The following is a 26,060-nucleotide window of genomic DNA, read 5'->3' as shown; positions in this document are numbered from 1 at the left end:
CCAGACTGTTGGTTCCTGCTCATTTTCCACACTTCATTTCTGATTTTAGTGACTGTCAGCACTAACATACCTATCACAGATGCCTGCCTGGCCTAACAGAAAAGACTAGATGGTTGTCTGCCCTCAGCAGAGGGATTCCCAAGAGGCAGCTCATACCACATGCACAAGTCTTCTTAAGCTCAGGATCTCCTGAGTTTTAGTTAGAGAAAGTCTAGGAATAGGGTATATTTATGAATTTATTTTGTAGTAGTTATAAATAAGTACCCTATGTTAAATTAAGTTTAGCCTAAAGCTGCCCCCTTACATATTTTAAGTTTGGCCTAAAGATTTCCAGATAGTGAACTGAAACCTAACTGGATGTATAAACAGACTATAAACGACTTTGATACAAATCATTGAGTTTCAGCCAATCACATGTGGCCAAGTGTTCAAACCACATTCAAACAAGACAAACACCCGGCTATAACCAATCCAGCTGTTTCTGTACCTTGTTTCCATTTTCTGTCTGTCACTTTTCTTTTTCTGTCCATAAATTTTCTTAGACCATGTGGCAGTGCTGGAGTCTCTCTGAACCTGTTCTAGTTTGGGGGCTGCACAATTCACAAATTGTTCTTTGTTCAATTAAACTCTGTCATATCGAATTTGTCTAAGGTTTTTCTTCTAACACCTAAAAATTGTTTCCAAAGAGAAAAAATATTTTTTTCTTCCTCAAATCTCAGGTTCACCAAACTCCTCACAAATTTATATCAGACAAGATGCTTTGTGCTGGAAAGAAACAGGTTGACACGCAGTGAGACACAGGAAAAGTCAACCAGCACACTCCCTACTTCCAAGAATGTAAGTGGTGAAGGGGATGGAAGTGGTCTGGCAAATGAAACAAGATTCATCAGATACTGATCAATCAATATTGAAGCTGGAGCATAGGTACATGGGGATTTATAATACTCCTCTTTCTAACTTACATAGTTTTGAAATTTTCCATGATTCTAGAAGTTTTAACAAGATGACAAGATATTTAAGGTGAGTGCCAGATGGCCAGTATGGGTGATTAAATCTAATACGATCAAATTCACAAATGAAGACAAATGTTCAGGTTATAAAAGAAACTGTCTTTTCATTGAGGAGGAGTCCTTCTCATTATCAACAGGGTTTGGCATTAAACAGGAAGTCCTAGAGGTGAGGGATTTTTCTCCTGTCGAGTGCTCATTTTGTAAAGCTATTCCACCTGGTGTAGTAGACAATACGTGGGCTTTGGAGTCAGGTTGACCTTGGTTTGAATACTAACTCCATTGTTTACTGGCTATATAATCTCAGAAGCAATATTTAACTTTCCAAAACTCAGTTTCCTCAACTCCAAAACACAGAATTGTGCCGTGAACTAAATGTGTTAAAGTGCTAAATACAGTGCCTAGATTATAGAGGGTGTTTACTTTTAGCAATGTTGCATTAATATTACCAACATCATTGAAACAAAGACTATGCATATGGTATAAATTACATGGATGCTTAATCTGTTATTTTCCTGAGGTATTAGCATTCCCTTCCATGACCTCTGATAGTAGTAACATTTATCAGCTTAAGATTTACCAAGAATCTGTATGATTTTAGTGATTTGAGCCATTAAGCTAATTGGGTCATGTTGTAGAATTCTCTCTCTAGATCACATTCACTTTCTTCAGTTGATATGTTGTAATGCCTAGAAGGTCATCTTTGACATCCTAATCACAAAGTTAAAGGCCTTTTCCTGTTTCTCCTGCTCTTTGATTCTTCTACAGCCAATGGGCTATTGGCCATTCTTCCTTCTTGAAATTATACTCTTTTATTTTCTGACATGATGCTGTGTTGTCCTGGTTCTCTTCCCACCTCTTGACAGCTTGTTTCTTTTTCTTCATTAGCTCCTTCTTTACCTACCTTTTAAAAATGAGAAATTCTTTGGTTCAATCTTTGGTTCTGGCTTTCCTAGGATATACCCTCTCCTCTTACTTCCAACATCTCCTCCATGCAGATGACTCCTGAAACTCCACCCAAAACCTCACTGACAATCAAAACAACAAAGCAATGAACATTTTACTTGATCACTGAACCTTCACCAAAACCTCAACATCTAGATCTAAGTTTCTCATCTGAGCTCAAAACTGTGTTTCTCTACAGATTCCTCCATTATTCCAATCTTTTAGGACTGAAATCTCAACTTTATGTCTTCCCTTTCCTCTATGGAAATTATCTAAGTAGTGACCACTAGAGTTCAGATGTGGTTCGTTTGTCCCCACCAACCCTCATGATTAAATTTCATTCCCAGTGTAGCAGTGTTAGGAGGTGAGGCCTAATGAGAGGGGTTTGGGTCATAGGGGTGGATCCCTCATGAATAGATTAATGCCTTCCCTGGGGTTGGCGGTTCTGAGTGAGTTTTCATTCTATTAGTTTCCACAAGAGTTGGTTGTTAAAAAGGAACTGGCACCTTCTCTCTCCCTCTCACTTCCTCTTGCCATGTGATCTTTACAGGAGCTGGCTCCCCTTCACCTTTTGCCATGAGTGGAAACTTCTGAGAACTTCACCAGAAGACAACCAGAGTTTGGTGTCATGCTTCTTGTATAGCCTGCAAAACAGTGAGCTAAATAAACTCTTTCCCTTTATAAATTACCCAGCCTCAGGTATTTCTCTATAGCAACACAAAATAGACTGAGAGTGTGACCAAGTCTTGTTGATTCTTATTTCACAGTGCTTGGTGTATTCCTATTGACAACAAGCTAAATCAGACTCTTTTACCTTTCCTAGGATTGCTGTAAAGGCCCCTTAACGGTTTCCTCAATTTCAACATTAGTTACCTCCATTCTATACCTCACATCTATGTCAAACTACCCCTCCCCAAAACACTGTCAGACCATGCCACTCTGCTACTCAGAAGCCTTCCAGGACTCTTCATTGCTTACTGGATTGTATCTAAAACTTTCAGCTCAGAGTTCAAGAGCCTCCACAATGGGCCTCAATATACTTTTACTACCTCCCCTTCCCTCAACTTGTCTACATAAAATAACAACTCCAGATAAACTTATTTACTCATTCTCTTCCAAATATACTTTGATCCTTCCATTCATCTTTCTTTTTCTTAGACTACTTTCCCCACCAAAACTGCCTTCCTAACCTAATCCTAACTCCCAAATGGGACCAAGGTCAGATCTCACTTCTTTAGTAATGATGTTCCTCATTCCCTAAGTTGAACTAATCACTCCTTTCAAAAAATTTTCCACAATTATTATTCAGATAATACATTTGGTAATTAACCACTTACTGCCTACTGACATCTTTTCCATGATTGCTTGCTACTATTAAGTGCTTTATTGTTATTTGTTTTCATATTTGTAAATCTTGTATCTCCAACTTGATTGTTTACCTCTTCTTTTAAAAGGGGCAAGCCTATCCTCTTTGTATCTCACAAAGCATTTAAGAGTAACTTGTACCATGTATTAACTTTTTGTCCAAATAATTTTAGAAATGCTTACCTCCAATAGTTAGGACCTATTCAGAGTCATCACTGCATATTCTTTCAGTCAATATGTCTTCATGATGGTTCTCAGAGCTTTGAGAAAGCATGCATCTCCAAAATGTGTGGTATTCTGTCATGGTTTGTCCTGGATCCTTCCTCCTGGCTTCATGTACTACTTACTATATGGCAGATTTGGCCTTTAACTCTACCACTAAACCAACTGAATGTGATTTCTAAACATAGAGAGTAGACAACTAGATTAGTTATGCTGTAGTAATGTGAACTAAGAATTTTCTTCCCCCTACCCTACACAGATCTTACTCAATAAAATTGTTTTTAAAAATGTGGGCTTGATTACTCACTGTTATTTTCATCTAGTATTATTTTAAATATTCAAGTGTTTTGAAAAGAAATGAATGTGATATGTTCATTGAGCTATTTGTAAGAAGCTAGATATCTGCAAATTGTGAAATACAGACAACTAGCAATTATCCTCATACAGATCCAGGCTTTTCCTGATGACTAGTGATCTGTGGTCTGTTGCCAACCAGTTGTCTTCTTCCTCCAGCTCACACCCAACCTACTTTACCCAACCACACTGAAAATAAATGTTCACTTGGTCCAATCTACTAATATTAATCTAACACAGGCTGAAAAATAAATACCTTATGTGCCAATCTCCATTGATTTGCACCAGCTGCCTGGATTGCAGTGATGCAAAGAATTCTAAAGCTATATCCAGATTCATCAGGAAGGGCCTGTTTGTGAGTCTGCTATGAGCACAAGACAAGATGTGTTGGCACTTGAACCATGAATTTGCAATCTCCAGCCAAAACAAAACTTACTCACTTAAGGTGAGTGCCAGGTGGAATAGCTTTACAAAATGAGCACTCGACAGGAGAAAAATCCCTCACCTCTAGGACTTCCTGTTTAATGCCAAACCCTGTTGATAATGAGAAGGACTCCTCCTCAATGAAAAGACAGTTTCTTTTATAACCTGAACATTTGTCTTCATTTGTGAATTTGATCGTATTAGATTTAATCACCCATACTGGCCATCTGGCACTCACCTTAAGTGAGTGGAGTTTCTTGCAGGGACCAAAGTAAAACTACCCCTTTGCCCTCTGAAGTTTCACTGAAAACTCAGCTGACAAAAAGAAGATTAATAGGAGAAAAGGCATACAAAATTTTATTGTAATGTGCATAGCATGGGGGATCACCAGAGAATGATAGAAGTGATATACCCTTTTCCATAGGGGAGGAAGGAGATGGGAAGTGTAGACATTTCTTTTAAGGAGCAGTAAGTCATTAGGGAAAAATAATGGACCTGGGAGGTGGGAGGCAGACATTATGGGAAGGTGAGGGGTGGAACTGCACAGGAACAAAGGTCATCTTGTTATGCAAATTGAGTCCCACAGGTAATCTCTTGGAGTTGCTCTCAGAAGAATAGATGAAAAGACTGTCTTGGCAGGGTGAAGATCCCCAGTCTCTTCTCTTCTCTTCTCTTCTCAGGTGATTAATCTTTCCTGGTTATTTGATGATGTCCCTAAGGAAAGCATTTAAGATAATTGCATTTCTTTTGGAAAAAAGCTTTTTTGGTCACATAAAGAAATTCTAGGAAGAGTCCCTTCTTGTGCTTAAGAGACAAGACAAAGGTAGAGGTAGCTTCTAGCTTTTTTGCAAAGTATTGGCTTTTCAGGCACCTATGCTCCTCAGCACATCACAGCATCAGCCTTTGGGACATCATTTTCTGGGCCCCAACATTCCCAAAGGCAAAGATTCTCTTTTATTCATCTCTACACATCTTCCTCTCTTCCCCTTGTACTAAGTCATGGCAGATACAGCCTGCCATGAAGTTGGCACCATTAGAGAAAGTATGGTTGCTTAGCTATATCTGTGCCTATAGTGAACGTGTGTACTCTTAGTCACACCCAGTTTCTACTTCCACTTCTTATGGAAACAGTCCCCATCTTCATTTAGAAATCCATTCATCTCTTCTTTTCACTCTATGTGGTCCCAGGGAGATGACCATAACACAAGCTCATTGTGACATGTGATTCAGACCACCCAACATGATTATTACATTTTTCAATAACTGGCTTAGAAAGGACATTTAACCCTATAGGCACAATGAGATACCTTAGAGTTTTCTTCAGAGGTGTTTGTGAGGGAAACAATCACTCTTCTTGCTTGCCGGATTGGAAACTAAGAACTATTTTGCTGTCACATGGAGTGGAGACTTTTAAGCTTACCAAAAAAAAAAAAAAAAAAAAATGATTAAGTCAAAATATGATAACAATAGTTGTGATTAACTAACCTAAGCCCCCAAATCTATCATTCCTGAAGCCCTGCATACCTTTCATTAATAAATTCCCTTTTCTGCTTAAGCCTTTTTGAGTTTTCTGTCACTTATTATTGACACAGACTCCCTGAGACAAAGCTTTATAAGGACCTTCTTTGACTCCTATCAACTGCAAAAACAATATCTAATAAAAAACATGAGAAACGGCTGTGTGGGTGGTATTTATGCTGATGTTAGGAAAGCTCATACCCCAGCAGTAGAAAACATAGCAATTCAAAAGCACATGTTCTGGGAAGTGACTGCTAGCTGGGTCTGTTTTTTGTTTTATATCATTGCTCTCTTCTATGAGTACCAATAATTGAGACTAGGTTATATACTTTATAAGTGCTTCAACAGCAGTGCAACTGGGCCAGGACGGGAAGTTTGGCAGCTGAGTCACCTGTCAGGATAGCGTGTTGCAGGAAATCTCCAAATCAAGGAGATACGCCTTCCCAAGAAGAGGTGGACCTGGACCAGGAAGCTGTGGAAAAAGTTGGTTTCTAGCCACAGGCTTTTTCTGTAGGCAAATTAAACCAGCCTAGGTTTCCAATCTAGGCACAGAACAGGCACTCCAGTCTCAGACACCTTGATCCTTTCCATAGAGGACAAAGAGGTAATGGGGAGAGGCGATAGCCTACTCATTCAAGAAGGTAGTTCTCAGGATGAAAGTTCATCACAAATGTGTGTGTCCTCTCAATTTTGGCAGCTTTGTTGCATGACTTGAATACTGGATCATGTCAGAACATTACCTAGAGGAATATGCCCACTGCTTAGTGAGTATCTTTGACATTATTAACCTTGAGTAACTTCAGGAAACAGTAGAGTCTTGGCCATAATGATTCTCTTCATCTTAGGTTGATATTTTTTCCAACTACAAATAGTAGCTTCCCGCTTCCCCAGATCAGACTCAGAGCGTGCCTTAAACGTCAATGCTGAAATACTCATTTCAGCTCCAGGAAAATAAGTCTGTTGTGTCTCAAAAGAATTGTTCTCTGAGGCAAAACTATCTTTTGCTGCAACGCCCCCACAAAAGCCTGCAGGAAAGGGTCACACAAGTATCTACAAAGGAAAGATCAGCAAAGATTTCCTTTCTTCTCTCTCCCTTTTTTTCCCTTTAGCTCTGAGCTATGAACATGCTTAAAAGTCCAAGTGATGAGATCAGTTCTGAATGGTCCTTGTTCTTCAGGATAAGTTCAAAGGTATCAAAAGTCAGCCTTTAAGGCTGAAGGAAAAATGCTTTCTACTTTGCCGCCAAGAGTTTAAAGTCTGGGGGCTTCATAGAAATTCCAAGGTGAGAACCAGGAGGGAAGTCATAGATTGTTCCCCGAAATTGGAGGATATGGCTTTTTTTTTTTTTTTTTTTTTTTTGTAGGCAAATCAAATCCACACAGCTGTGCCTTTAGAACAATAGACACACCTAGATGATCACACCAGGATGCTAAGAAAATGTCCCCATGAGACAAACAGTGAGCATTCTGACATCATATACACTGATTGGCTTTTTAAATTCTGAGGCCTTTTCACACAGATTTTACCCAGACAAAAATGCAAGCATCTGAACCATATGCTTAAGTGTTTTCTCTGTACTGCTGGCTGGAGCAGCTGGCAAAACATGATGTCGGACTGCTAAAACTGTTCTGACAAAAGCACTTTAGTGGGGTCTGCAGGACAGGGTCTGAAAGATGTCAGAATTTTTAAAAGGTACTAATTGCTCAAAGGATGAAGCAATCTCTCTGAAAACTAACCCAGCATTTTAATAGAACCCAGAACAATACTGAGAGAATCTCAGAGGGAAAATCTGCTTGTTTTCTAACTCCTGCTGATAAAGAGGAAAAACATAACCACTAAGGACAGGGCAATGTGGATGAATGTATTGGCTTTTCAGGCACCTATGGATCCTTCAAGAACTGTACCCAAAACTTTAGCAACTGAGCAAGAAACAAAAGAGCAGAAGCCTATTACCAAAGCACTGTTGGAAATAAGGCTCGTTGGCCTCTGTGCAAACCTCTGATGTCTGTCAGTTCAATCCTTCCAACAGCTCATGCAGAGGTCGGCCAGGAAGACGGTGAGGGGACTGTGGCCAAGGGATGTGGAAGAATGTCCTGTCCTCACAGTCAGGCCCATTAAGCCTCCAGGGAGAGCTCAAAACCCACAACAGATCTCTGACCCAGTTATTTGGCTCATGCAAACAATGGCCGTCTGATAGGAATTTATCAAACCTATGAAATCTTATATTACTAGGCAGTAAAACCAAGTAAGGACTAAAAAAACCAAATGCCATCTGAATCAGTCAGGACTTGGGGACATGGGTCCTCATCGTGATGTTTTACATGGCCACAGTGCGTTTCTACATCAGAGGAGCTCACAGATTCTGGGCTCCTGATAACCATTTCTCAATCCTGTGAATGTAAACCAAAACTAAAATTCTAAGTTCCTCAACCATCTGAATGGACCCATATTCTCAGCCAGAGGCATTCCAAAATTAACCTAAAAAACTAGCTCAGGCATTCCAAAATTAACCTAAAAAACTAGCTCAGGCCATGATGGGAAGGGGGAGCTGGACATGCCTCATTATACCCTCCTTCTTGTTGGAATTCAAGCACAGCTGACCAGCTTTTAACATCAACACGGAGACCTTAAGATTGACAGAATAGACTTTTAAGCCTGATAAGAAACATTTACCATCTATTCTCTCTGAAGCCTGCTGCTGGAGGCTGCTTCTGCATGATAAAACCTTGGTCTTCATGACCCCTTTATAACCGAGACATTCTTTCTATAACTCAGACATTCCAGGTCCTTAGATAATAACTCTTTCAACCAATTGCCAATCAAAAAATCTTTGAATCCAGCCAGGCGTGGTGGCTCACACCTGTAATCCTAGCACTTTGGGAAGCCAAGGCAGGCAGGTTGCCTGAGCTCAGGAGTTCAAGGCGAGCCTGGGTAACACTATGAAACCCCATCTCTGTTAAAAATACAAAAAAATTAGCCAGGTATGGTGGAGTGCACCTGTAGTCCCAGTTACCCAGGAGGCTGGAACAGGAGAATTACCTGAACCCAGGAGGTGGAGGTTGCAGTGAGCTGAGATTGTGCCACTGCACTCCAGCCTGGGTGACAGAGCAAGACTTTCTCAGAAAAAAAAAAAAAATCTTTGAATCCATCTATGACTTGGAAATACCCCCCAACCTCAACTCCCAATCCCGCTGCCCTCCACTTCCAGTTCTCCCACCTTTCCAGACCAAACCAATGTACATCTTACATGTATTCATTTGATGTCTTATATCTCCCTAAAATGTGTAAAACCAAGCTGCAGCCCAACCACCTTTGGACACATATTCTCAGGATCTCCTGGGGCTGTGTCACGCGGGCCATTGGTCACTTACATTTGGCTCAGAATAAATCTCCTCAAATATTTTATAGAGTTTGACGGGTTTTTTTTTTTTGACACCTATTTTATCAACAGAGTTAGGAACTTGAAGATGAATAAATAACTCAATATCTAACATACACAAATACATCACAGTAGGATCCTTGGCTCATGATCCCCATTGCCAATGGCATTTTCAATAAGAACAGATGAACTAAATCAAGCAAAGAAAGATGGTTCCAGGATAGCCATTCTATTCTCTAAATGAGCAATTAATATATTACTGCTGTCTGAAAAAATATGATCTAAATAAATAACAGCATAAAACATATCCCAGTATACACACAAAACACATTAGTCTCTGATGATACATTCAGAAATTGAGTATAAAATATTGTGTGGAAATGAGGACACTCTCATAGCAATGAAGAAGAATAATGGTTTTACAAAATACAGCAGTGAGCCCAGCATCCCATTACCCTCCCCTCAGTCCCCTTCCTCTCTGCCTTTTCCTTCTGCCTGAGACAGCAATGCACAACCAAGGGAGTCACCTGAGATGACTAAACGGAGGGCATGACTCCTGCAGATTAATCACAGCTCTGTGGCCTACTGCTCCCTCAGAACTCAATCAGAACTCAGGAGACAATCGCTCTCAGATGGTAATAGCCTCGTTACTGAGGTTATAAAGGCAGCAACGTGTCTTCTCTGAAAGATAAAGCAGTATTATCCACATTTTATTCGGTAAATTTAATCCCTTTGAGCTTATTTACCATCTTGAAGATGGTGCTATTCTCTGTGAGCAGAAGTTTCAAAATGAGATTATGCTAATAACTCATCCTTGTGTTTCACTAGCTTAGCACACAGGGATGACTAGTGACATGGTATCTACACAGAGGATGTTCTCTCCTGTCTCCAGAATATGCTGGCGTTCAGTCTTCTGCTTAGCTGGAATTTTTAGTTTTGGGGTCTTTTGATATTTGCTTAGGGAGTGAGGGAATATTATTATTACCTTGACGTTACATACCTTGGAGGTTTTAGAACTTCTGGCTCATGTATCATTTATTGAGCACCTATTTCATACCAGACCCTGTGCTTAGTTCATGCACATGCATTATCCCAACAATTGTCTCTTGAGATGGATATCATATCTCTCCATTATGCAAACTGATATGTCAAGAAGTTAAGCTTCTTGTCCTAGCTAAAAGAAATAGTAATGATTTTAAAATTTTAAGCTAAATATACATCTATTGACTATCCCAGAGCCCCCTCCCCAGGACTGTAGCTTTGCCCAACCATCAGAACCAGGAAGAAGCTGCCACTGGGTCTGTGAACTGTAGCCACACAAACATGTCTGCAATATTCCTACCTACACAAAATGTGAATGTGTCAGCATTTGCCCAGCTTCTTAATAAGGTGCCTGCCATTCTTCCCAGTCACTGGGAGCCCAAGAACAGCAGGAGCATTTATTTCTTCCTCTGCATGTGAAAACCTACAACTCAACCTCAGTACATAACCCATGGCTAGTAAGGTGGACAAAAGAAGTACCTAGAGCCTACCAAAATAAGAAACATGCAAATGGTATGTGAACCATCCAGTGTTACCAGCTCTCCGGTCAACCCAGTGCTGACTTTCCTACTTGGCCTCTTGGGAAAGAGATAATGACCAAAGTAAACAATTTTACCACACGTTAGAAAGTTCTAGGTATGGGATAGTTAAATTCAGGGAGAATACAGCCATAAATTAATACATTTTTTTGATTATTTATGGACTTATATGGTCTGGTTAATGCAGAGAATTAGAATATGAAAAGAACCATATTGAAGAATATTAGTCCTCAATGTGAAGACAAGCTGATCTCATCACCACCTCTGGCCACCTATATTTCTCTTATTGCAGCTAATCAGTATGGCCCACCATAGTGAGAATAATTATGATTACATAACTATGTATCTGAAATTTCATCAGGTTAGAATCTGCTCAGCCTTTTCCCAAATCCATGTCTCCCAATTCTGCTATCCATGTGGTCCACAAGAAATCACTGTTCTTCCAAGAACTGGTACAGAGATAGTCAAAGGTCACCAAGGGTCACCAAGTCATAGTGCAGTTCTCATACTTTTCCACCAGAATCTCTCGAGGGCAGAGGGAGCCAATACATCACTTGGAGGGTAAGTCTAAAGGCCTTCAACAAGTGAATGGCTTCTTCAAAGTTTCATGCTTAAAACTTGTGACAATCTTTCATTTTTGCCCGTAAGTCCGTATATTTCAATATAAAAATAGTCTTTTATATTACTTATATACTTCGAGCTGAAGCTTTAAGAATGTATCCTATGAATCTAGTATTTCAAGTGCTGCCTTACATTTTGAGGGTAGAAATATGGAATCTAATGTCCTCAGTTCTTAAAAATCAGAGCAAAGAGTAGGAGACAGAGGAAATGGATGAAAAGAAGCCATCTGGTCAACTGAATGGCAGAGCTAAATTTATTGTAAATTGATAATAAGAACAAACCCCAGCCTGCTCTATTTTAAAGAAGACTATGCAAATATCTGTGCATTGTCTCCCAGTTACACGGGCAGTATAAGCACCATTTCACAGCAAGGAGCACTTGTCACAGGACTATTGAATGGCTCATTTCCCAGGCAGGGCTGCTGGTCTGCAACCAGGAAGCTAACTCATGGGAATGTTTCTGCACTGACCCGGCCTGGAATTCCCCAGAGAACCTTCCCAGTCTCTCGTTCCCTCCTCAGCAGTGAGGTGAGGAGGTGAGCCTCCCCGTGGGGTTCTCAGGCACCATGTCTCAGCTGCCCTTAACTTGACAGGCTAGTTGTCCCCCCAATTGGAGTCTTCATAGGGAACGGGCCCCAAAGTGTAGTAGAAGTGGCTGCCATGGTGAGGTCCTGTTACACACGCTTCGGGCTGTTGCCACCAGGCCTTATCTGGCCATCTGTGCATATCTGTGAGGACAGTTGCCATGGCACCAGGCTGTGGGCAGTGAGAGAGGTGCTGGAAGGGAATTCAGACCCTAAATAACTCTGGGGTGAGTAACAGAAAGCGAGGAGGCAGAACAGGGAGGGGTAAGGAAGGTGCTAGAAGTTCTATGAGATCATGTCACAGGTAGTGCTGCTCCCTAAAGCTCTCTCAGAAAGAGCCACCAGTCTCCTTCCCTCACCAGACCTCCTTGGGCCATCATGGCTGCCTTGGGCCCTCAGCTGAGGCCACATGTTTGCCCTTGTCTTGTACCCTTCCATTTGCCATGGCCTCCAAGCCTGTCTTCCCCTCCAGCCTCACCAGTATACCACCCACCATATCCTCTCCTTTCTGCTTTCAAAACCTGCTCTAGGAATATTCTCTGGAGATCCTGAAAGATTCCTTAATGCACTCATCTTGGCTCTCATGTCTATACAAGGATAAAATAGATATATGTATATGTGTGTAAGGTGTTCTAGTTGCAAGCAGCAAGCCAGACCTGGAAATAAAAAATCAAAACAGAGTAAAACACTGAATCTAACAAGAATTAAGGGAAAAACAATGTCTACAGTTTTCAAGTAAAGGAGGAAAGAATCTGCATGGGAGTGGAACCTCTGTTTCCTCCAGAATACTGGGGACCAATGGTAGGGAAGGTTGCAATATCTTCTGGTATGAGGAAAAAAATCCAAAAAAAGGAAAGACAGGCAACAGAAAAAGGAACAGAGAAAAAAGGAAAAAGGGAGCTAACTCAAGAGCAGGGGAAAGCAAGGTCACTTCATAGGCAGAGAGGCAATATTTTGAGTGATTTTGGAACAAAAATACCTTCAGACTTTGCCCATAACAGAATCTGAAGAGACTGAAAGTGCGACTTGAGTACAGAATAAACAACTGGGTTTTGAATGTTCTCCTCTGGGAGCTGGGCAGAGGAACTGGAGCTCGGAGCCCAGGATGGCGATGATGACTAATATTTATATGGTGCATACTATATGTAGACACTCTTCTCCGTGGATCCCATGTTTTAATCCCCTTAATGCTCACAGCAACTCTCTGAGAAGGCAATATGACTCTCCCCGACTATAGTTGTGAAACCTGGCCCCAGAGAGGGCAAACAGCTTGCCCAAGGTCACACAGCTAGTAAGTGGGGCACCGAGGATTTGAACACAGGTGGTCTGACCCTGAGCCCAGCCCTCTTTACCACTACCCAGTAGCGTGCGTTCATAGTTACTCTCAGTAATCGTTTCCCAAAAGCAAAGTTACAAGTTTAATAAAAGAAAGAAATGGGTGCAGACAAATTTCAAGCAGGCTTTAGAAAAGCAACCTGTAAATGTGGGAGGGCTGGATAATTAACGATGCTCCACCACACAGGAGAATGAGCAGGAGTCTCAGAGAAATCCCTGGCTTAGAACCTCTGACTTTCCTTTGTTCTTCAGTTGGTTCTGGGAATTGAGTAGGTAGAGGAAAGGTCTCCTAAGGGTATCATTGTCTCATAGCCCCACTGCTGCTTAAAAAGCCTCAGCCTTGAGTTTCTAAGTGTCCTTCAGTCTTCTTTAAAGACTTAAACTGGAGCCAGATGTGATAGCATGTGCCTGTAATCCCAGCTACTCAGGAGGCTGAGGCAGGAGGATCGCTTGAGCCCTGGAGTTCTGGGCTGTAGTGCACTATGTGGATCGACTGTCCACACTCAGTTTGGCATCAGTATGGTGACCTCCTGGGAGCAAGGGACCACCAGATTGCCTAAAGATGGCTGAAATGATCCAGGTCGAAAATGGAGCAGGTCAAAACTTCTGTGCTGATCAGTAACAGCATTGTGTCTGTGAATAACCACTGCACTCAAGCCTGGGCAACATAGCGAGACCCTGGTCTCTTAGTAAAACAAAACCCTCAAACTGGAGCTGGAGACGAAAAAAAAAAAAAAAAACCCACTCTATTGTAACAACTTAAAGAGTTGTTGACTAAGGATAAAGCACTCAAGTAGAACAATATCAGGAATCATCCAGACACAAAATACACAAAATACACTGGGGTATTCTTCTTGGGCTTTCTGACATCACACCCTCTATGTATCTTTTCTTCTTCCCCCTGGCCTTGAGGAGAAATTGCTGGGAGAAAGTTGCCACCAGAATCTCTGGCCAAAGACCTATCTTTTTTCTATTCCACAGCAGTCTAGGGGTATAGCATTTGGCATCCTCAGCTTTTCATCATCTTTGAGGGGCCTTAGAAGCTACTATGTACTCAGATTGCTTATTAAGTGTCTACAGCAGTTCTACAGATGTAAGTTCCTTGCTGGAAAAAAATTTTTTTCCTTATACGGAACCAAGCCTGTTGGTGTAAATGAAACCTCAGGAAAAAAAAAAAAAGAAAACACTCTTGTTCATTGTTATAGCTTTGCCTTTCTAGATGCTGCCATGTGACCAAGTCGGACAGGTGGGAATCACTAACCATCTATCTAAGAGAGGAGTGATAGGTATACCTCAGCCTCAGGTTTCAAACCTTGGATTTCAGAGTTTCTGTAAATGGAGAGAGGCATTGTTTCTGATGAGTGTCTCTGATAAACCCACTTGGGAGGAAATAAAATCTTGTTACATGACTGGCTTTCCTTTTTAGTTTTGCTTTTTCCCTTCCTCTTGGTAGCACTGATTCCGGGGGGAACATGCTGTTTTCACTGGGTGTTTATGAAGAAATATTTTGTGTTGTAAAATCAATTCAGTGAGGAGTGGTTCTCAACTGTGACATCAGGACTCACTGATGAGTCTCAATAAGTCATAGGGAGTATCACAAATAAGTCATTACTCATCATAGAATACCAAGGTGTCAGAATGAGTTCCATTACAAAAGACAAACTACAGCTAACTCAATATTCTCACCATTTCAAAGTCATTCATAAACTCATGTATTCCAGTGTGCTTTCTTAAATGACAGAAAAAGAGACAGAATTACAGCCAGTGAGTGGAACGATATACCCTCAAAATACAACCGTGGGCCACCTCACAACCATCAGGATGATTACAATAATAAGCAAAAAATACAAAAAACAACAAAACAGAAAATAAAGTGAGAATATGGAGAAATTAGAAATGCCTGTGCACTGCTGGTGGGAATGTAAAATGCTACAGCCACTCTGAAAAGCAATATGGTGGCTCCTCAAAAAATTGAAAATAGAATCACCATATGATGTAGCAATTCCATTTCTGGGTATATACCCAAAAGAATTGAAAGCAAGGTCTTGAAGAAATATTTGAACACCCACATTTACAGCAGTATTATTCCCCGTAGCCGAATAGTGGAAGTAACCCAAATGTCCGCCAATGGATGAATGAATAAACAAAATGTGGTACATATGTACAACAGAATATTATTCAGCCTTAAAAAAGGAGGAAATTCTGACACACACAACAATATGGATGAACCTTGAGGACGTGATGTTAAGTAAGATAAGCCAGTCATAAAAGGAAAAATACTGTATGAGAGTTACAGACAGAAAGCAGAGGGGTGGTTGATAATGTGAAGTTGTTGTTTAATGGGTACAGAGTTTCTGTTTTGCGAGATGAAAACAGTTCTGGAAACTGGCTACACAACAATATGAATGTATTTGACACTACTGCACTGTCAAAAATGGCTAATATGATCAACTTAATGCTATGTCCATTTTACCACAATTTTAGATGTTTGTAATTTTTCAAAAAAGAGAACTACAACCATGGGCCCATGGAGTGTTTTGCCTGTGAAGCATCACCCAGCACACATGCATGGGGGAGAAACTACTTTAGACAATGGAGTATTGGGAAGTTGCAGAGTATTGCTAAGACCATCTTTTCTTACCCTCCTTTTTCTTGACCTCCTTCCTCATAGTCTATGTAAATTTATCACCAAAGCCCGTTATTTGCAGAATCTTGCTGACTTACCCTTTCTTTTCTGCCAATGCAATCTCCATCCTCTCATACAATCTACATTCTAAATCATCTCCTTGATTCTAGTTTTCTCTTCCCCTCCAATTCTTTCCTATGCCACTCCCATGCAAGTGTTTCTAAAAGAGCCCTTATCCCACGTCTTTAGCTTGTCCAATAAGATATAATAATTCCTCTTTAATTACTGCATCAGGTCTAACCTCAATACCCTTTACGAGCAGACCCTGTTTTCTGTTGCTTTCTTCCATGGACTTTCATCCTAACTGGAACAGATTCTTCTTCAGTCTCACCTCTGTGCCTCATGCTAAATCTTGCCATCTTGAAATACAGTAGATCCCTGATTTCATGTATTTGAAAGCCACCTGTAAGGCCTATGGCCTGTCCTTATCTGTCACGAACCTAAGCCCTGCACCCTGGAGTGGAGGCATGAGTCACTCAGCTAGGAGGGAACCTGCCATCCTCTGCATCTCAACATTGTCTTGTGGTTCTCTGCTTGTCATTTCAGAGGCAAAAACTCTCTTTGTGTTTGACTGTTTTGTGGAAGAAATTATCACGATATTGGTGTAATCAGAAGCTCACAAATGTCAGGGACCTATCAGACTTTCTTTTTCTTTTCCACAATTTAAGCTTTTCTTCCTCCTGAAAGCTTTCCCCAGGGACTCTGACACTAGTTCTCTCTCCTTTCTCTTTTCCAATGGCAAGAAAGGAACCTCTGACCTGCAAACAGGTAGCATAAGCTTCTATATAATGTCTATCTGATATAGTTTCTAAATTAATTTATTTGAATAAACCTTATCACTTCAACCACAGTATAGACTTTTTTGAAGATTAGAAACCAGGTCCTCTACATCTCTTGCCTTCACATCACCAAGCACAAAGCTGGACACATTGCAGGTGCTCAATAAATACCATAAATTGTTGATCTAGAAATAGTACACTAAGGTCTCAGAGCAGTAGTACATGACAGCCATGGAGAAACAATGCTGTATATTGATCCTCCTAGAGAGACACGTATCTTCAAGGAGACATGGCCCCTTTCAAACAGCCACCTCAGTTCTCTTTTACTGCCCTATCCTTTCACCAGGTTTCTCCTTTCAACTTTGAGAGTTGACTGACACGGGCTTAGGATACTCAATCATTCTGGAATTCTGTATCAGCATTGAATCATGAGTGGGGAAATTCTAAGAAATTTACTTCTCTTTTTCTTTTCATATTTTCCTCATTCCAAAGTGGAACTAAATCGAGGTTCCCTAGCAACCCAGGGCTCTGTGAAGATTCATTATTCTATAAAATCCCACCACCTTACAAACACAAAATGTTACATAGTTGCGCAGTTACCCCGGCTTCTGAGATGAAGAATATTATTGAAGTCAAATCTGGTGGCTATCACCCTCCATGGAACTCGGGGCAACACTTAGGTACCTCTACCCAGGAAAGAATCTCTGAGAAATAGGTGGCAGGTTCTCTAGCAGCATAAGAAGAACCTTGACAAGCATCATCCGTCAGTCCTGACAGCAGTGGATGACTAGTCAGGAACCTGTCCAGGTAAGCCCACACCCTGGCAGGGCTCTGCTAAATGGTTCCAATGGCTTGGAGGCCTTACTGAACACTAGGGATTTATTTCTGTTAAAAACAAAAATGAAAATGAGAAACAATCAAAATCAGGGCTCCTTCCAACCCTGGCTCAGTAGCCCTTTGTTTTGCATATTCTCTATGCAAGATGGTGAAATGTAGAGATATAATTAGAATATCAAGGCTAATGAAACTAATCATTTCAAATTAAGCCCATATACAACTGTGGTACCACAAAACTGCCTTCTCGTCCCTGCTATCTTGGAGGAACATCCCAGATGCACAGGAAAAATTAGCTGTCTTTTCTGGAAATTAAAATGGTAAAATGCCTGATGCACAGAACATACTTCATAAATCTTAAGTGAGCCAAACAAGGCTTTTATCCCCAGATAGCAACGTTTCATGAGCTGGACAATTGTCCCCAGTGTGAGGCAGTGAAGTCTGGCTAGCACCCTGCACATAGGAATATCAAGGCTCCTTTTCCCTTTCTTGCTTTGCCTCCTCAACCACACTCTCCCCTTTGTAGTATCTGTGTCACTAAGGAAACCATGGTAACATCAGTGCCTCTGTTGAGCACGGTGACCGCTCAAAAGACGGAGAGTGAGTTCAGCCTATCATCTGAGATCCGAGTATGATTGGGGAAATATCCTGAAATAGTTCATGATTTGAAGAAATGGATAGATTGCTAGAATAATATGCTAGATGGTATTCAAATTACTAACTGCAGAATTGATTTGATAAAATTCTCATCGTGTCTCCTAATTTAGGAGAAATATTAGGTCTGATGGATGGGTAAAATTCCCAGGTGAAAGAATTTGGTCTGTAAGATTTGGCAGCACCCTGAGGTTTGCCATATCTGATGGTCTGGCTTTAGAGGCAGCATCTAGTGAAGGCCCAGGTGTCCTTCTGACAACCTTTACCGCCTACCATTTTGTCCTTACTCATGTTGAATCACTACGCACAGGCTGTTGAATTCAGCTGTCTGTGGAAAAATTATACCAACCACATGGTTAGACAGAAGGAATACAATATATTGCTTAATTTGTATCTACAAAGCTAAGCAACACGGAAAAAAAAAAAACAAGCCTGCTCAGTCACTTCCATGAGGACAAATGAAGGCACTTCAAGGTAACCTTAGACCAAACACATATTAATCTATAATCAGATGCCATTCAAAATAATAAGAGACATTGACTTGCATCTTAGAGCTCATGCAACTGAGTGTGTCACCTCAGTATTCATCAAGTAGGGGGTTGTTTATTGGGAGGGCTTGGGCTTGCCAATCAGAAGTCATGGCTGATTCTAGGACTTCCTTGTTCTCTTTCTTCAGGTCAGTTACTTTACTTGTAAAAGTGTACTCCTTCTTAGTAGCTATCAACTCCTTCTTGGTAGAGTTATTTCTTTTACTTCTTTGTATTCCTTCCATTACAAAATACAAACCCTTGTTCATAGTTGGACTCTGGTAAATATTTTCTGAAAGAACAAATGGATGAAAGAAGGATGATTTATGATATGTCCCCGGTTGCTGGAAGAATGGGGAAAAAATGCATCACCTTGAAAAGTTAATAGATAATAAATACAAGAATTTTATTTGTAAAAAGTCAATAGATAATAAATACAAGAAGTTGTATTCATGATAAGTAGATGCTACTATTTTATCCATGTCCCAAAGAAATAAATGTGTCCAAAGAACATTTATTTGACCAATTCAATCAACTAACCAGAAATTCAGTTGAAACCTCAGTTTGACAGGTATTGACTGAAGTGGCTGGGTAGTATAGTTGATATCATTGGCCCTTTTGAGGTCCACATTTTAGTGGTGACCCAGTATTCTTCTCGGAAACCAGAAGGAAAGGAAAAGGGAGGTGAGGCTTTAGCTATGCCATGATGTGGTTCAGAGAATATTGGATGAGAGCTAGTAGACCTGGTTTCTCCTCATTCTTGGGGAGGGGCTTCCTGGCCATTGCTATGTGACCTCCCTCTCAGGACAGTATACTGAGAAGAGACAGGGCAAAGAGCTAGTCTGAAAGAGAGTGGACTATTGTCTGCTGGTCCCAGATCCATGCCATTCTTCCATTCCTTCCTCTGTACTGCAGTCCACTTGCTAGAGGAAGGCTAAAAGATAGGAGGAAGAAGGCTTTTTTGTCTGCTACTGGTAGAGCCACCAATAACAGTAGTACTGAGACCAGCAACTATGGGCTCTGGCAGCTCCATGGGTGACACTGAGCTTTAGCGGTGTCAGTCCTGGTTTCGCCAGCATCAAAATGTAGTGTCCCGGGTTCCTGGTCAGAGGGAACAGTGTAGATCCCACTGTAGCAATGGTAGCAGCAGTAGCATCTTTAGAAACTCAGCAGACAGTATGGGCTTGCAGGTTTCAACCCAGGTTGAAAAAACCCAGCTTCCTGATCTCTGGGGCACATTTCCCTCTCTGTGTGCTTCCCCAGTCCATCTAATACCTTTGTAACCTTCTTTCTCCATTAATTCCTTCTGTTTGAAACATCCAGAATAGTTTCTGTTTTTCTGTCTAGATAATGATTGATACACTTCCCATGCCCCACCTCTCACCCAGGACAGGATCAAAGTGTTGGGGCAGCCACAGCCTGCTTCACCTACAAAGTAAGATAGAAAGACAACTGAACAGTACCACACCTTACAAAGTTCAACCCCATTTTGAAAATTAGGAAATGTGATAAGCCACCCTTAAGTCAGCCAGCTACTGGGGACATGTATTCACGGTGGTGCTGTGAGATCCCCCATGAAGACTGAAGGATTTATCCCACAGAAGCTGGAATTTGCTCCCAAAAGACCATCCCCAGCTGTAGGTCCTCTCCAGGATTTGTCTAGGCTTATGAAAACTAGGCAGAGGCAGCCCCCACCCAATGACTGATCAGCAGGGAGTTATAAAGGCCCAAGCTCATATTCCAACAATGAAGCACCATACCAGCTCCAGACCTTCCCATGGAGTTAGCTGAGACCTTTGCTGGGACTACATCACAGCTCAACTTCTCCCTCATCCCAATCTGCCCACTTCCCTTCTCTTCCATGGGAGTTTATCCCAAGAGCACTCCCTAATAAGCCGTACATACTCATCTCTGCCTCAGAGCCTGCTGCCAAAGAGACATATATGTGTGCTGGAGCTGCCACAACAAAGTGCCACTGATGAGGTGGCCTAAACAGCACAGAGTTATTGGCTTACAGTTCTGCAGGCTGGAAATCCAAGATCAAAGTGTCCACAGAATTGGTTCCTTCTGAAGGCTGTGAAGGAAGGACTTGCTCCAGGCCTCTCCCTTTGGCTGATAGAGAACTGTCTTTATGTTCATATGGCAGTCTCAATGTATATAGATCTGTCTCCAAATATCCCCCCCACTGACCTTTATTTTATTTTATTTTTTTATTTTATTTTTGAGACAGAGTCTTGCTCTGTCTCCCAGGCTGGAGTGCAGTGGTGCAATCTCGGCTCACTGCAACCTCCACCTTTCGGGTTCAAGCTGTTCTCCTGCCTCATCGTCCCAAGTAGCTGGGACTACAGGCACGCACCGCCACACCCAGCTGATTTTTGTATTTTTAGTAGAGATGGGTTTTCACCGTGTTGGCCAGGATGGTTTTGATCTCTTGACCTTGTGATCCACCCACCTCGGCCTCCCAAAGTGCTGGGATTACAGGCATGAGTCACTGTGCCTAGCCCAAATTTCCCCTTTTTGTAAGGACGTCAGTCATATTGGATTAGCGTCCACGCCAATGACCTCATTTTAACTTGATTGCCTCTATAATACCTTGTGTCCAAACAAGGGCATGCTGAGGTATTGTGGGTTAGGACTTCACCACATAATTTGGGAGGGTTGGGGGGAAAAAATTCAACCCAACAGGACCCAACCTGCAAACATATCAGTTTTCTTTTCAACTAGGAGGCCATTGACATGGATCTGCCAGCTTTCTAAGCCTTTCCCCAGATTTAAGCCCAGTCACATCAAGTTGCCGTATTAAAGGATCTGCCCACTCAAAAGGAGAAAGTGCAAAAGATGCTCAGCAAGGTTAGTTATGGGTTCCCCAACACAGGCTGGCAATATTTTAATCAGGAACGACAGAGTCTGGTTCCCAGGCTAGAGGGAAACCTGAAATGGGGCATCTATTGGGAAATATGCATTTACAGGGAAGCTATTTATTACACACAGCTGGGTGATGAGAAATGTGGCTGAAACATTCACCTCTGGAAGGGTGTCTGGCAGTCTAACATAATTAGGCTCTTATGTCCTTTGTTTCCAAAATTAATAACAGTATGACAATGAATAAAGGTGGCAGGAGGAAGGTACAGGCAAATAGATGATAGATTTTTTTTTTTTTTTTTTTTTTTTTTTTTTTTTTTTTACTAGAAAAGGAGCAATTTTCCTTTTTTTTCTTCTTCTTTATTTATTTTGAGACAGAGTCTCATTCTATCGCCCAGGCTGGAGTGCAGTGGCATGATCTTGGCTCACTGCAATCTTCGCCTCCCAGGTTCAAGCAACTCTCCTGCCTCAGCCTCCGGAGTAGCTGGGATTACAAACGTGTGCCACCACACTCAGCTAATTTTTGTATTTTTAGTAGAGACAGGGTTTCACCATGTTGGCCAGGCTGGTCTCAAACTCCTGGCCTCAAGTAATCCACTGGCCTTGGCCTCCAAAGTGCTGGGATTATAGGTGTAAACCATCATGCCCAGCCCTATTTTTTCAAATTACTGATAGAGATATCATGGCATTCCTGTTTTTCTCCTCATACACATTGCCTTGGTTTCAAGCTGAAAATGCAAAGATGCATTGCTGTAGCAAGCATTGTCACGGTAAAATGCCTTGAGAGTCAGCATTTTGTTAGTGGGGACAGGGCAGCAGGAAATGTGGGCTATAGAGAAATTTATGCATGAATGCTTAAAAGCAACCTAAAGCCAGCCTGCACTTTGGAACTCAAGTTGGTGTTACAGTCTGTATCTGGAGCCATCAAAACCATGCTGGGATGGGGCATTTGAAGGAGTACAAACAGGCAGGGTTACAATCTGGCCCTGGGCCCTAAATCCCAAGAACGCTGGCCTCAAAAACATCAGAAAGCAATGGAGGTCTGAGAATCAAGTGCAAATGTGCTCATGTGCCAAGAAAACCTAAGACGGCTATTTTCACAGCATATTGGGGCTTGGCCAGGTTCCAGAAACCATCAGCAAAGTAGCCTGCCCTGATACTTCAAAGGAAGAAGTCGTACTGATAAATCCTGCCCACACTTTCCACCGCACACACTTCATCTTGAGGTATATAATACTACAACAATGAGTCACTGGGCTGGAGCCTGAGGCCTGTCCACAGGACAGAAAGAAAGAAAAAAGTCTCTCACATCTGTTGTCTAGGGCAATTCCCCTCACTCTTCAAAACTGCATAAAAACAGAATAATAAAAACTGTCACAGGACAAATGAGTTATGGCCTGGTTTACCTGTACAGTGTCCCTTAGTAGAACTACGACAAAGTTGGCCCACCATTTTTCTTCACCACATTTTATCACATTTTGATAAAACTCATCAGACAGGGAGGAACCAATCTACTTTATTCCTTAGATTGAGCTCAGATATCTCAGGAGGACTTTAAACCATGAGACAAGCTGAGAGCTTTTCTTTAACATACTCACACACTCATACCTTTCTCAGGAGATCTGAAACTTGGAAAGCCTCTGTCTTCTGAATTGTATTCAGTATAAATGAAAATTCAGCATATATTCACAAGAATACCCAAGGTAAAGAATATCAAGCCTAGGTGTCATGGACGAGAAGAAAGCAACAAGGGGATGCCGAGGTCAAGAGTAGGGCCTTTGCTTCTTCGTGGGGGTTGGGCAGGGAGAAATCATAAAAATTCCTTTGCTATAAATTCTGCACTGTCTGGACTGCTCATGGGCTGACTGGCAACTTGGTCAGGCAATCGAGTTTTCCCATCTGGTCATTTAGTGAGGGTCTATGGAGAGATAGTGGAAATCGTCTACATCTTTTGCTGGGTAAGACAAGCAAGTCAACAAATGCAGTGACTGCAGAGTATGCTGGAGGCGAAAGTCTTAAGAGACATTTGTTTAGATGTGTGCATGTGACCATGTTTGCTTTGGGGCAGTTTTTTGGGCACACAGACACATCTCCACCCACTCGTTTACCCCTACCCCACTCCCACCCTTACTCGCACCCCCACCTCACTTTCTTTTTTTTTTTTTTTTTTGAGACGGAATCTCGCTCTGTCGCCCAGGCTGGAGTGCAGTGGCGCCATCTCGGCTCACTGCAAGCTCTGCCTCCCGGGTTCACGCCATTCTCCTGCCTCAGCCTCCCGAGTAGCTGGGACTACAGGCGCCCACAACCGCGCCCGGCTAATTTTTTGTGTTTTTAGTAGAGACGGAGTTTCACCGTGGTCTCGATCTCCTGACCTTGTGATCCGCCCACCTCGGCCTCCCAAAGTGCTGGGATTACAGGCGTGAGCACTTTCTTCTTAAGACTATAGTTATGCATAACCGCTAAGAGTAAACACTTTCCAGATGACCTACACAAAAATCCTTCTCCAAAGACTCTTCTTGGTTTCAGGTGAGTTCTCATTTTCCTTTCACTCAAGTTTTTGTTTGTCTCCCCCAGGGTACCAAAGGCAGTCAGATGATGCTCCCTGACAGCATCTGAGAGCAAGCCTCACCACCACCTCTGTCAATAAAAAAGAAAACGAGGAGCCGCCAATTCGTCTATTTAAAGATGCCAATAAAATCCTGCACAGAACTTTAGTCAACAAGACTATTTCAGAAGGGGTGGCCAACGGTGTGGCCTTTCACTGGCAAGGGCCACCTTTGTCATCACTTAAGAAATAAAACCTGCCAAGTTTTCTGTGAGGCTCTCAATAAATCTTACTGAGTAATTCCATACATATCAGCCACCCCAACTTGAGGAAAGCCCACTCGGTGAGCATTATGTTGATTTACCAAGATAAGGAGCCTAGAGTGTATGGCAAGAAGTTCTTGAGGCCCCTCAGGGAGTGTCAAACAGTCCAAACCATGGGCAGGGGAGGAAGAAAATTATAGCTCTCCTTCAACACCTCCAGATCCCAGGATCCTGCCGCCTGTCAGAGCAGAGGGACAGTGGGTGCTGGCATGGCCCACGAGATGCCTCCAAGGAGAGAGGCACTGAGACAGGGGTTGCACTGGGGTTTCTAAATTCTGGGAGCTGAGAGTCAGATCCAGGATACACACTGGGGTTCCCATTGCCTAGCCCTAAAACATGGCAGTTGTGGTTAGCTCTGGTGAAGCAAAAAGACCACCAGATTGAATTCAGAAAATTGGTTCCAATTCTGCTAACTCTACCACTTACTGCTTTTTAGAACTTGAGCAAATTACTTGATTTTTTTTCTGAGCTTCATTCTTTATACAGTTCTTATGATGACTAAATAAAAAGATATTCAATATTAATAGGTAGTTTGTTAAGTATTTCCTGTAAGCGAACGACAGTGCTAAGAACACAAATATCCTAGTGTTCAGATAGGAATTGTAAAGGGTGGAGACTGAGTAACTTGCCCAGAGCTACACAGTTAAAACATGGCAGATATCTTATACATATTTTGGTTATTTTGTTTATCATTTTAGAACCACAAGAGCACCTCAGCTACCACTGTAACATATGATGTTTTTTAATCCAGTGCCAATTTTATTTTTTGGTTGTTTGTTGGCAGAACACAAAACTTATAAAAAGCTTCACCCAGGATAGCCATTGTTGTGTGATAAAGTTGGGAGATTGATTACAATGGCAGTGACATTGTGATATTATTTTTGTTTTGTGTTGTTAGTGGCCAGATCCTTTACAAACACCTGGAAACTAGTGTGGCTTCCAGTTCTAGCTATTTGGTAACAGCTCTGAGGTTGAATAAATTGGAGGTGAGAATGTGACAGTGAAAGATGGCTTGGGAACACCCCGGGTCTAAAATAAAGCTTAGAAAATATACCACGCCTTTATAGAAAAAACAGATTTCTGTTTTATAAGGGAAAGATTGGCAGGAATTCCAGGCCAGCTGCCCCCAAGAAAGAGGTAACTATTTAAGCCAATAAGGTTTCCATCTACACAAGCGCCCAAGTGGAAACCAGCCAACCAGAGTTAGCAGCTCTGTGGCAGAGAATCTCTGAAATCACCGCTGTGTTCTGAAATCACAGAACAGAGGTCTCCTAAGCTTGCCGGGCCACTCAGCCTCAGAGAGCCTCATTTCTACTTCTCTAAGATGTAGGGATTACACAATGCAAAATGGTCTAACCAAAGAATAGATTTCTTTGAGGTTTCTTTCTGTTCCAAAATTCTGAGATTCTTTTTTTTTTTTTTTTTCTTTTTGAGACGGAGTCTCGCTCTGTCGCCCAGCCCAGGCTGGAGTGCAGTGGCGCGATCTCGGCTCACTGCAAGCTCCGCCTCCCGGGTTCA

At 41.8% G+C, this 26,060-nt stretch overlaps 3 long non-coding RNA genes across 5 annotated transcripts; 1 reads left to right on the top strand and 2 right to left on the bottom strand.

The window, feature by feature from the left end:
• Nucleotides 1–1,803: 1,803 nt before the first annotated feature.
• LOC105475150 (uncharacterized) lies at nt 1,804–3,698 on the bottom strand. Its single transcript, XR_983167.1, has 3 exons — nt 3,501–3,698; nt 2,521–2,596; nt 1,804–1,911 (listed from the first exon to the last, which is right to left on the bottom strand). It is a non-coding gene; the product is annotated as an uncharacterized lncRNA (long non-coding RNA).
• Nucleotides 3,699–4,664: 966 nt separating this feature from the next.
• LOC105475146 (uncharacterized) lies at nt 4,665–10,347 on the bottom strand. 2 transcript variants are annotated; one of them, XR_011624913.1, is made up of 3 exons: nt 9,741–10,347; nt 5,624–5,731; nt 4,665–5,030 (listed from the first exon to the last, which is right to left on the bottom strand). It is a non-coding gene; the product is annotated as an uncharacterized lncRNA (long non-coding RNA). The 2 variants fall into 2 exon arrangements; XR_983162.2 differs by lacking the exon at nt 9,741–10,347 and adding an exon at nt 6,226–7,054.
• A 7,839-nt stretch (nt 10,348–18,186) lies between these two features.
• Nucleotides 18,187–24,496, top strand: LOC105475147 (uncharacterized). Of its 2 annotated transcripts, XR_011624912.1 has the most exons (4): nt 18,187–18,260; nt 18,688–18,759; nt 21,537–21,662; nt 24,249–24,496. It is a non-coding gene; the product is annotated as an uncharacterized lncRNA (long non-coding RNA). The 2 variants fall into 2 exon arrangements; XR_983163.3 differs by having other exon boundaries at nt 18,248–18,759.
• Nucleotides 24,497–26,060: the final 1,564 nt, after the last annotated feature.

This window comes from Macaca nemestrina, chromosome 6 (genome assembly GCF_043159975.1).
Source record: "Macaca nemestrina isolate mMacNem1 chromosome 6, mMacNem.hap1, whole genome shotgun sequence".
Classification (NCBI taxonomy): domain Eukaryota; kingdom Metazoa; phylum Chordata; class Mammalia; order Primates; family Cercopithecidae; genus Macaca; species Macaca nemestrina.
Note: the sequence above shows the minus strand (reverse complement) of the source record. Positions and strands in the feature narration are given on the sequence as shown.